Source organism: Dipodomys spectabilis, unplaced genomic scaffold, assembly GCF_019054845.1.
Source record: "Dipodomys spectabilis isolate Male_0828 unplaced genomic scaffold, ASM1905484v1 ptg000607l, whole genome shotgun sequence".
NCBI lineage: Eukaryota > Metazoa > Chordata > Mammalia > Rodentia > Heteromyidae > Dipodomys > Dipodomys spectabilis.
Genome location: NW_024871284.1, coordinates 330,499 through 341,840, shown reverse-complemented (window position 1 = coordinate 341,840; position 11,342 = coordinate 330,499).

The window sequence follows — 11,342 nt, the reverse complement described above, 5'->3', positions numbered from 1 at the left end:
GCCTTAATTAATATTTTAGTGGTTTTCTTTATCTCTTTTTGATGATTTTAATTCGAAATCCATTTTATTGGATACTAGGACCTCAAGTTCATCCTGTTTATGTGGGCTATTTTCTTGGTAGATTTTATTCCATCCTTTCACTTTCAGAATGGTTGTTCCTGTCATGAAAATCATCATCTTGGGACAGTGCCATCAGGGTTCTTTCTATGCTTCTTGGATTCTCTGTGGGATGTTTCTTGCCCTTTATTGTGCCATTGTGGTTTTCTGTGTTTAATATATACTTAATTAACATTTATAGAAATGGTTTAGTGTAGATATATTGTTTAAATTTTATTTCTTGGGGATGGTTTTTATTTGACCCATCATTAAGAAAAAGAGGTTTTCTAGGTAGAGTATACTTGGTGGATAATTGTTTGTCTTTATGATGGTATATATCATTCCAGGATCTTCTTTCTTTAATAATCGCTGCTGAGAAATCTAAAGTTAGTATTATGATTGTTGACCCATTAAAGGTGATTAATCATTTCTCCTTGATGGCTTTAAGGATCCTTTCCTTGCTCTGAATTGATCCTGTGCAGAATATTATGTGAGAGTGGAAAGGATGCAAAATTGGACCGCCATATGGAACTCAATCAATGTAATACATCACATAAAGAAGAACAAAGATAAGAATCACATGATTACCTCGAAAGATGCAGAAACAGCATTTGGCATGTGCAACACCCTTTTATGAAGAAAGCAATGGAGAAACTATCCAGGGAACATTTCTCAATTCAAAAAAGTCTGTTTATAACAAACCTAAAGCAAGCATTACACTTAATGGTGTAAAGTTCATGCCATTTCCTCTAATCACTGGAAGAAGAAAGGGATGTCCACTTTCTCCATTCCTCTTTATATCACATTAGAAGGACTTGCTAGAGCAATTTGACAAAATGCAAATATAAAGGGAAGATGAAGTAAAATTCTCCCTCTTTGCAGATGAAATGATCTTATATTGAAAGCACCCACTGACTCCACTCCCAAGTTACTCTAGCTGAGTAGAATCTTTGGTAAAGTAGCAAATTTTCCCTCAAAAATCAATGGCTTTCTTTAATGCCAATAATGAAAACAGTAGAGCTGAAATCAGGAAACAACTCTGCTTGTAATAGCCATAGAAAAATTAAAATATCTAGGAATTAAAGAGATGAAGGATCCTTATGATGAAAAGTTTCAAAACCTGGAAAAGGAAATTAAAGGAGAACTAAGGAAATGGAAACACTTCCCATGCTCCTGGATTTTGAAGATTAACATCGTGAAAATGACAATAATGCCAAAGACTATCTACAACTTCAAAGCCTATTCATTCCAACCTCATTCTTCAATGGAATAGAAGCCATCCAAAAATGCATATAGAAGAAGAAAAGATCCAAAGTCTCAAAAATAATCTTTACCAGAAAAAAACAGCACTGGAGGAATTATAATACCAGACTCCAAACTCTATGACAAGTCCGTAGAAACAAAAGAGCATAATATTGCCACAAGAACAGATTTGAAAAAGAATAGAATGGAACAGAAGAAACAGAAATGAAACCACAGAACTATAGCCACCTAATCTTCGATAAGGGAGCCAAAACCATCAAATGGAAGATAGACATTCTCTTCAGTAAATATTGATGGAAAATTGTATAAACGTTGTAGAAAACTAAAATTAGATCCTTATCTATCACCTTGCACCTGAATCAACTACAAATGGAACAATGACCTCCAAGGTAAAGCAGAACCCTTGAAAACACTACAGGAAAGAACAAGAGAAACACCAGCTCCTTGGCACAGTCTAAAATATTCTTAATATATACACAGAAACACAACAAATAAAAGAGAAGTTGGACTAATGACATTGCATCTAACTCTAGGTCTTCTGCATGGCCAAGGGCATAGCTATCAAGATCAAGAGATAATCCAAAAATTAGGAAAACATCTTTAGTAGTAGCTAAAAACCAAACAACAGCCTCATATCTAAATTATACTTAGAACTCAAAAGATTAATTCCTCCAAAATCAAATCCTCAAAGAAACAATCAGACCATCAGCAAATGTGCTAAGACTTAAAAAGGAACTACTCTGAACATGAAGTAAGAATGCCCAATAGATATAGGAAGAAATATTGAACTTTACTGGAATAAACAAAAAAAAAAAAAACTGGCAAATCAATATAATATTGAGATTCCACCTCACCACATTAGAATGTCTTCACCAAGAAAATTAATAACAGTTGCAGAAGAGAACGTGGCCATCATTGTTGACAGTGTAAACTGATTCAACCACTCTGGAAAGCAATATGCACATTTGTCAAAAGACTACACATAGAGATCCCATATGATTTAGCATTTATCCAATTGAAAACAAACAAGGCCATACTACAGCTACCATCACACCAATATTTGTTGCAGTACTATTCACCCTGCCTAAGATATGATAGCAAACATAATACCTTCAGTAGACAAGTGGATCAAGAAAATATGATGTGTGTGTGTGTATACATATATATATATATATACACATATATATATATATGTATGTATGTATGTATGCATTCTATGCTTCCTACAGAAAGAACTGCATGCCCATTTATTAGGAAATTGAAAGAACTGGGGAAAAATTCATATTAAGTAAGGTAGTCTCAAATAAATTTAGGTTTCATGATTTCCCTTATTTGCAGTAATTAGTACCCATATAGGATAATCATCTCAGATGAGCTGAAAAGATCAAAGATTATGAACATATTTCTATAAAGATGTTGATTAGTGAAATGAATCCAAGATATCGACTCAACAGTTCTATGTGGTCATTGTTTTCAATTTATTATGTGCTTTTTTTGTTTCCCTTATTTGTTTTTCACCCTATGATATATCCCCCTTTGGTACCTTAAAGGATTTTTGTAAGCTGTATCAAGCATATACATTTGTCTAATCTAGGAAGGAGAAGGGGAATAAAAAAGCACTGAAAAAAGGATGTAGGATGACCTATTGCAGCAATGGTTCCACAGGAGAGTATATTGGAGAAGAATTTGACCTCTTCGAATGCAGGAAAGGGTGGGTGGGAAGAGTGTGGGAGTTGGAGAAGGGAGGGACGGTGAGACAACCATAAAGGAAGAGGTAACAATGATTAACTAATAATGTACTATTGCTTTACTCATGTATCTGTAATTCCTGTGTACAGGATCTTTACAAGAAAATAAGATTTAGAAAAAGAAAATATACTTAAGAACCAGTCCAATTCCCAGAAGGAGGTTTTCAGTGCAATACAATCCAAAAATAAGTAATTTCAGTAAGAAAGATGTACATGACAGCAGATTCATGAATAATGAAAGACTTTATGGAAAAAGCAAGTAGTAATTAATTAACCCAGTTGTAAAATTGATTCCTAAATATTTTATGGAAATGTATGAAAATTTGGGTAGCATTTGCTTATGGCAAATCAATATTTTGAAAATATCCAGGTAATAGAGTTCTTAGCATTTCTCCTAAATGTATATTAGAAGATTGTAATGTATCTTTGACTTAAGGGAGAAAAAATAACCAAAACAATTATTCCAACATTCTCAAAAAGACCAACTTTGAAAAATAATTATTACATTGATTTTAAGCAAAAAATATCGTATATTTAGGTGGTGCATCACTCTCTGAAAAAGACAGAAAGGTAGAGAACTGCTTTCCTTGACTCCTTTCTTCTTAATAGTTCATGCCTTTTGTTTGTTGGCATATATTGTTAATATTACAGAAGCAATATATATATATATATATATGTGTGTGTGTGTATGTGTGTATATATATGGATATATATGTGTATATATATATCCATATATATATATATATATATATATATATATCCCTTCTTCAAGGAAATACTTTGTGGAAATCACAACATAATGACCCTGATAACTATCACTGGAAATTAAGCATAGCGAAGTACATTGGGAAGGAGTATTTGAATTTTAATATCGATGTTTATGTTTGAAATCATGCCTGTTATTACACTGATGCATTCATCACGTCACACTACAATGAATCAATCAAACAATATTTGGGTTCTGTTAGTCAATTGATTTTGATCCAAACAGACTTACACAAAAGTTCAGGTCTTCACGTTTTAATCATCCCAAAATACAAGAGAGAAATGATATCAAAATACTTGAAAATATGTTAGATGAGTGATCTCGCAATCTTCGACCAAATTACATGATGGTTGTATTTGGGTAGTCAGTAAATTTAGGAGAGATAAATATGCCTTAGAAGTATCACCTGAAAGTGTTTCTCACGGCAGTTTTAACTGTTGTTTGTTTGACTAGTATAGTAAATTTCAAAATCCTCTTCATGTCTTCTGTTTTCAGACTTATTTATTTTGTCCCTTACGAACGATAACCATAAAACGGATTGGATATTCAAAATATTTGATTAATCTGTATGTGGTAGAGGTAGCTTCATCACATATAACAATTTTGCTCTGTGGATTATTTGATCTCTTTAAGTTCTTTATAGCGTTTACTGAAAAAAATATTGAAAGTATGAGTATGATGTAAGAGTCCACACATACAATATTCTTCTGGACGTTAGATTGTACTAATTCTTCATTGCCAAAACGAACACAGTGCGTTAAAGAACTATCAACCTTTTTTCTGTTCTCAAGTTTGGAATTCGATTGATTTAGGTAAAAAAGTGAAAAGCAATTAAACTTGAATCAAATCTTAATATTGATCTCATATTTATTGATAACCAAAATGCCTCCATTGCCTCCTGAAAATGTTGTCAAATGCATTCTGACTTGAAATGAGAAGACACACGTCAGGAAATAATCAAGCAAGGGAATTTTAAATTGAAAGCACCCTAAGGCAAAAAGAATAGATGCAAGCCCCAAACCATAACCAAAATCAAAATTAGATTCTTTTCTTCTATCCCATTGCAATGTCCATCCAAGAGAAGGGAGACCTTATCAACACTAATATTGGTGTAATTCATTCAAGGGACAAGAAAATGAAAGCAAGTAACTTAGAGATATATAGTTGAAAGTGGGATTCATACGTACAAGTTTTCATCAATTTTGCTTTGTACAACATTTCTTTGAGGGGGTGGGCATGCATGTTAGATGGGGAAACTTTCCAAGATCTGAAACAGGCTATGGAATATTTTCTAAAATTTGGGATTTCAGAAATTTCACCAGATGATATAATTTTATGCACTTCTAGGTCCAAGCGGGATTTTAAGAAATCACAATCTTAAAATATTCAGCATATATTTTTAAAAGTTTTACTGTAAAGGTTCTGTATAGAGGGATTCCAGTTACATGAATAAGGCAATGAGTACAGTACTTTTTGGTCAATTTTACAGTTTCACTTGTTGATGTTTCACTATCCCTTCCCACCTCAACTTCTTCGCTCCTCTGCGTACCCCTTCTGAAGAAGTAAAGTTCGTTTCTAATATACTGTCTGTGGTTATCCTAGTTGCAATATGTCATCGTGTTCCTTAATTCAGGCATTTATAACACCCATTCGCTTCCCCAGATCAGACAAATATATATACAGCATGTATGGTACCAAAATTTAGTACAGTGTCAACAGGAGATATGCCATATGGAAAAGATCAAAGGAGACAATAAAATAAAATCTCCGAGCACATTTAAAAGAATAACTATAAAGACACTCTTTTGTCTTTATATTTTGGAGTTCATGTCACTTAGCATTATTTTCTATGATCATATGTGCATCAGTTTTGAGCTTTTCAGCTCATGTAATAAGATTATATTGTATGTATATTATTATTGCAAATAAGGGAAACCATGGGACCTAAATTTCTTTGTGACTGGGTTACACAACTTAATATGATTTTTAAAAGTCTTTCCATTTCTTAACCAAAGGGACAGTGTCCTCCTGTCTGTTGGAAACATAAAATTGCTATCTCTATACATATGTACATAAAAATGAATATATTTGCCATATTTTTTGATCCACTCATCTAACTCACGTATTGAAGGTCATCGGGGTTGATTGTATTTCTTTTTTATGGTGAATAATACTGGAATAAATATACTTATGCTGGTAGCTTTACAAAGGCCTTGTTAGTGATCAAGTAGTTAAATGCCCAAAAGTAGGATTGCTGAATCATAGGAGAGCTCTACGCATAATATTTTGAGGAACCTTATACTGCTTTTCAGAAGGTTTGAACAAGTTTACTATCCCACCAACAGTACGGTAGGGTTCCTTTGGAGCCACATCTCCAGCCCAAGCATCTGTCATTATTAGATTATTTATTATAGCCATTTAAACTGGGATAAGGTGGAATATTAATATTGTTTTGATTTAAAATTTCTTTATGGCTAGAGAAATTGAGCATTACTTCAAGTGTCTATTGAATAATCTCATTTCCTCTTCAGAGAGGTAATTTCGTTTTGGCCTTAAGGAAATTATCAAGACAAATTGTCTGACTCCCTGGAAACAGGAAGTGTGCCCTTTCAGAGAATTGTTCAGATTTATTGGATAAGAAATATAAAACTTTTCTGATTTTATTCATCATCTATTTATATATTAAAACTTAGTTTTACCTAGGAGAAATGTTTCAAAATAAAGGGTACTTTATGGACTGGAGCATCTTTTCCAAAGGAATAGGACAAAACAATATTTATATAGTTTTTGTGAAAAAAGAACTTAACACATATTCTGTAATCAGGAAATAACTAACAAGGTTAATCATAGGGGTTGCTAAAGATACCAGAATCTGTAAATAGTACTTTACTAATTACACTAAAACTCTTTTGTGAAGGATTGTCCTTTTGAGGTTTAGTCATTCCATTTAAAACGTTCTGATTAATAAGAAGAGATTATCACCTCATGTATGATTTTTTCTGCAATTATATAGTCACATTCAATTCAAATTATTGCTTGTGTTTAGAAAGGAAGCAGTTCGCTTTTTAGTCATTGTATATTTTCTTTTTCATTTCAAATAAGTAAATTATTTCCAGATGAAAACAGTATTTCTGTTGTGACAGTTCTGTATTATTGTGACAGTACGTGATTTTGTCTCCAAATTTTGGAGCTAACATGTTCTCAACCATAATGTCCAGGAAAGATACAAATACTCATTTAAGTGCAAGATGAGATTTGAGTTCAGGCCCTAGGATAGCATATTTTACTTTGAGCAAGATATAAGAGAGTATATGGAAGACACCAATCTATTCCCATAAAACAACTTATTAGAAAATTAATAATAATTACAACAAATGTTTGTAAAGCCTCAAGGAGAAAATATAATTATGCCACTTTTTGACATGTTTTGTTCACTTCAGTTCAATTGCAATAATTCATGAAACAGGATAGATAGGATTTTAAGGACTTGCACTTGCAAGGAAGAAAGGATTGGTGTATAAACATGCCTGAAAAAGTTGTCATCATTGAAGAGAGATTTATGCATGATAAAATGTAAAACTGAAGGAGCTCTACTTACTAAAATCAGTCATTCTAGGGGAAAGGACAATGCCATGTTACCAAGAAATGCTGACTACACCATTAGAGAGACAGTACATCCAGCATGGTAAAAGGCCAAGGTTTTATAGGACTTGTGCTACAAATTTTTTAAGCTTACCTGTAACTTCCTCATTAGACTTTGGTTCCATTGAAATTAGTATATGCTTATTGGTTTGATTCCATGGAACTAATTTGTGAATATTTTCAGGACACACAACTAAATTGACAGAAAGATCGGCTTGATTGTATGCAACTGATGTCTCATACAGGAAAAAAAAAAAACTATTTGAGCATTTTATATTCTGATGACTGAACTTTTATAATATTTCTAGATTATGGATAACAGCATTAATTAAATGAAAATTATTCCACAAAATTACCAATAATCCACTATAGCCCAGTAGACCTGTGAAGATTGCTTTATCAGTATCATGTCATTTACTGAAAATATACCATGGTCTTGCAACTTGATTAACAGCTAGGAAATATGACTTAACAAGTCCTGATGAAAGACGTAAAGTAAAAGTTCTAGGAAAGTGAGAAAATATTGAGGCTCCTATTGTGAGATTTCTACTTCAGTTCCATAGGTAGAAAATATCTTCACTTAAGTATGTAGTTGCTTGGAATTATAATAAATACAGCAAAGTTTATAGGACAATTAATTTGTCAAAAGCCAAACCACTGAATTTTAGAGAATCGAGGAACCATGTATGTTATTTAGATTGAAGACAGAAATGAAGAAAATAAACTAGTACATGCTACAAGATTGAAAATAAACTGAAACTATCATTAAATGTGACAAAATGAATGAGTTTCACCAAGGAGAGCAAGTAACCTTATCCTCTGAAGAAAGAAAGCTTACATCATGCAGGTATGTCTACTGTTGTTGTCCCTTGCTTCCAGTGTGCCTTCGGGATGGGGAATCTACTTATTCTATTATTTACATAACCATATTTTTATTGTGAAAATACCGTACATAGAGGTTACAATTACATAGGCAAGATAATGAGTATATTTCTTATCAAGCATTGTTGCCACCTCCTTTTTTCCCCTTCCCTTTCCATCTCCATATTCCCTCATAACCATAATTTCTTTGTTAACATTACTCAGTTTATTAAACACCACCACACATGATGGCTCCCAGAAAGAACAAATTTCGAAAGCGACGATGCCACAGCATGCCCTAACTTTTCCCTTTTAGGCTTCCTGAGAATTGTGCAGTGGTTTAGTAGAATTGAACTCTGGGTGGAATTCTTATCCTTTTTAACTCACATATAAAAATGTCCTACTTCTTATATCTATTTGCCCTTGCCTACCCATCATCTAGGTTCGATTGGTAGACTCGTTTCATGTGCACTTTTCATTCTTTCTAATACCAGTGTTCATGTGAATAGAAATCATGAATTTGGACATTATATATTAGGTTTCAATCAGGGTGATTATAGGGCAGTAGAAGAACCTTCTCAAATGACCTCTCAAAATTCACGACTGCCTATTAAAGACATGTACTCATATGAAGAAGCCTTTACCACTATTATATCAATTACCCGAATCTTACCATACCAGCAGGCATTACTTCAGAGTTTGATAAGGAGGATTTGAAGGATGAATGTGGAGATAGTAACACTTGAGATATAGTAAGTTTTGTCTAGTTGTCATGAATAAAAGTAAATGCTTACAAATAATTATCCTCAAAAACAGAATATTAGTTGAGAAATATTTTTCTGTGTCACAGAGCCTAGCCTGGACCCATTCTCAGGATTTATGTTTACTGAATTTTAATTGATTTTCTAGGCTGTTGTAGAGGGTGGCAGCCTCTGTTTACCCAGTAGAAAGCCACTCCTGGGGGCGCACTTTCCTCTGCCTGGGCTGGGTGAATTTTTCCTGCGTAGACTTGAGCCTGGTAGATCTGGGCTGATTGCTGTGACCTGCTAACTGACTCTCTTGTTTATTCCCAAGGCCTGAATTGGTGCTAGCAGTTCAGCCAGGCCTTTTTCACTATCAAAGATGGAGATCTCCAGTAGTGGAGTAGGGGGTGGGTGGCTATCCCTCCTCTGCTCCCTAAGAAGGAGTGAGGAGGTGAAGCTTCTACTCACACATCCGGAGTGTTGGTTCGTGGGTCGTCTCTGGTCTGCAATCTGCAGGATGAAGATATCTGCTCCTTTTCAGTTCTTGCTGGTGTTGAGTAGAATTCGCTTGCCAGCTTCCTCTGGCACCTTTGTCCTGTACTCTATTTGTTGCAGGTATGGTGGCTATGGCCACTGCCACCACCCCTGTGGCTGCCGGCAAGTGCTGAGATCTATCTCCTTGCCTGGATTTTCCTCTCTGGCAAAACGCTCTGTACTGTTATAGCAAACTTGGTGTAATTATCTGGCCTAGGATTGTTCACTGGAACACTAAAACTGTGCTCTATGTGAGAGCTTGTTTAGCCTCCAGCGTCTCCTCTCCCATCTTCCTAACACTTCTCCAAATATTTTGTATTTAAATTTTTTGTTGTTCCTAAAAATAAAAAAGGCTGAAAAATATTCAGATGCCAGTGGCTCTCACCTATAATCATAGCTACTCAGGAAGCTGAGATTTGAGGATCTCAGTTTGAAGCCAGCCTGGGTAGAAAAGACGATGAGATTCGTATCTCCAATTAACTCCTCCAAAACATCCAGAAGTTGTGCTAAAGATCAAATGGCAGAACACTAGCCTTGAACAAAATGGACTCAGTGACTGTGCATACGCAGACATCTTTTGGCAGGCAAAACTCAAACAAAAAAGAAACCAACAGATATCTAAAAATGATCATAAAAATTATTCAATATTTAATAAAATCATATTTTAAGATCATTTTTGAATTTCTTATCACATACCAGACTTTATGCTCATACCACCCAGATTACTCAAAAAGTTGTTAGTTTGTGAGAAATAAGATAATCCTGTGAAATATAAGGAGTTTTCAATATATATGAAATGTATTTTGTGTAAAGTAAATTTTATGGTACTTTTGATTTGGAATCTTTTGGGAAGAAATAATAAAACATTAGTAAACTATTCATGTAAGAAGTAGCCAAGTGCCTCAATGTTAGCCTTGAATATGTAACCTAAAGTTTTAAGAAGGTTAAGACAGGGGACTAGGGACATGTTATTAATTTGAAAAGAGATAATAAATAAACATAAGAAGTCAAGGTCATGTATTAGACCAAGTCTTGGCAAAATATCCAGATTGACAAGTAATTAAGATGAAGTTGGAGACAGAGGCATGTAGAAGTCTGGCAAGAACATAATATAAATAGGAGTGTGACTCTGTAGCCAGACTTAACAAGTTGATCACAGGTCCCTTAGATCATAATCAAAATGAGAGAAAGAACACACTCATTAGGATCTATCAACCTACATGATAGAGAAAAGTTAGTGAGTGTAACAATTAGGGAAAGAATGAAAAGACAAAACAAATCAACTCAGGATGATTGAAAACTCTAGGCCAAAAGTGGGGGGACAGGAAAAGGAAAAGAAACTCCATTAAACTGATTGTTTACACATGTATATTTTATACTGTTTGTGAGGAATAAAGAGAAATTGAAGATGAGCAGCATAGTTATGTAATTTAATAAGAGGACTCATCAGCCCCTTACAATATTTTACACTTTGAAATTGACAAAATGCTTGCTGAAGCCAGGTCTCTCTTCTAATTTAGTAAATATCAGATAGTGGCAAGTCTTCTTTAGCAGGCATTTTGACCGTTTTTAGAAAAGATGAAAATGAGTTATGAAATGATAAAACATATGAGAAAGTATATGTATTTGTTTCTATTTACTTACAATTAACAAATGTCTGACCCAGATTGAGAAAGTTAAATACATTCA